This window comes from Marmota marmota, unplaced genomic scaffold (genome assembly GCF_001458135.2).
Source record: "Marmota marmota marmota unplaced genomic scaffold, marMar, whole genome shotgun sequence".
NCBI lineage: Eukaryota > Metazoa > Chordata > Mammalia > Rodentia > Sciuridae > Marmota > Marmota marmota.
The window spans coordinates 22,612,615-22,614,719 of NW_026000174.1; positions in this window are offsets into that span (position 1 = coordinate 22,612,615).

Below are 2,105 nucleotides of genomic sequence, written 5' to 3' on the forward strand. Positions count from 1 at the left end.
GGCCACCCCCTCCCGCCGCGCCTGCGCAGGCGCCGTCGGGGAGGGGGCGGGCGCCTAGCGAAAAAGATGACGTGATGTTCTTGGTTCCCCCACCGGCTGCAACTTCCCGGGCGGTCGCCGCAGCGCGGCCGGCGGCTGCCTGGCCACCAGCAGCCGGCATCCCCGGAGACTGCGACTCCGGTTGGGAAGGCTGAGGAGGTGTGAGGAGATGGGCGCATCCCGCAGTGCCACGACCCTGGCCCATATGCCCCCGCTTTCTACCCCTTAGAGGTCTGGAGATTTAGGCCGGCCCTGTCACCGGGATAGGATGGCAGGACTGAGCTCCGAAGCCCACCCAACCCTGTGACCCTAGGCCCCACACAGCGCAATCTCCCTGCCCCCTCTCCTTGGCCTTTTCCCCAGCAAAACTGAGGATGCCCCTTCTTTCGGCGGGTATCAGCACTGTCTTATATTTATCCTTAATTTACAAATGCAGAAACTGAGGCTGGGGGAGGAAACAATGACTTGGCCAAGGTTACATAGAGTGTAAGAGACCAAAACGTGGACTACAATCTCGCAGTCTACTCGCTGCTCCCCACCCAGAACCAGGCCTTTTCCCATGCACCAAGCTTTCCCCGCTTTCTCTCTGGGAGTCTTCAGAGTTCCTGCCATTTGGAAGTTCTCCTTCCTCTTCAAACTGTGAGAATATTCCATGCATCCTTGAGCCAGCGAAAAGCTGATGGATAAGGAAGTCCCAATTTACCTCCTGGTCCTTGGTTTAGGACCATCTGATTTTATTTACCTCAGCTAGCAGATGTGTCTATTGGAAATGAAATCAGAGGCCAAGAAGGCACTACAGCATAGTGGTTACTAGCATAGGCTCTAGAAATAATGCTCATATTTGAATTCTGACTTTGTCATTTATAGTATGACCTTAAGCAAGTTGGTTAATCTCCAGGTGCCAACAGCCAAGTTGGCGCACTCCTGTAATCCCAGTGACTCCGGAGGCTGAGGCAGAAGGATACCAACTTCAATGCCAGCCTTGGCAAATTCGAGGTCACTCCTGGAAATTTAGGGAGACTCCTCGTCTCAAAATTAAAAATAAAAGGGCCGGGAATGTAGTTCAGTAGTAAATCACCCCTGGATTCAATTCCCAGTTGGGAGAGGTGGGGGGTGGGGAGTTGAAAGATTACATAAGACAAATGCATATATAGGTAAAGTAGTGAGAATAGTGCCTGGAATATAGAGCATTTAGTAAATATTACAATTATTATTGTTCCAGAAAGGTCTGCTCTAGCAGGCTGCCACTAAGGGCAGTAGAAGGCAATTGACTTCCCTAAGGGCTGAGCCTGGGCATTCTCCTGGGTTCTCTCCTTGGTACTTCTATCAAGTACTGGTGGTTCCCTTGGGGAGGATTGCCTGGAGGTCACAGGCAATATCCGTGGAAACCATAGCACCAGCTCCTCCCTGAATCTAACCTGCCCTAACTGGTGGGAGAAAAGTGGAGAGGATAAAGTAACTCCAGTCAAGATGATCTACACCCTATCCTGCATGCTGGGGACATAGAGACAATGGAGGGGGATTAGAGAGCTAACTAGTTAGAGCAAAGTAGAAAGGAGGCATCCCTCTGAGTTGGTGCAAGGTTGGGGAAGGATTCCAAGAGGATGTATATACTCCAACCTGAGATCGGATTTTGTGAACAAGAATCTCTAACCTGAGATCTGGAATATGAACTTTCTCTGGTAAAAAAAAAAATTAAAAAATAAAAAAAGTGGGGAGGAAGAAAATGTTTAATGCAGCATGTGTAACATCAGGGAATGACAGATAAAATGGTTTGTTTACACAACAGCAAGTAATTCATTAAAATAAAAAGGGATGAAACAAGGGAGGGAGGCCAGGGCAAGAAAGACTTCAAATGCCAGGCTAAAGACTTTATCTTATCAGGTGTGCAGATAGGATAAATTAAAGGAATTTAAGCCAACAACTGAAAAGATCTGACCCACATCTTAGAATGATCACTCTGGGGGTGATGTGGAGAAGACCTGAAAAAGAAACAAATGCCCTAGTTTAAAAGTCCAGAAACCTTTTATCCACTGTGTCCTGAGTAACCAAGTGCTAGAAGACCT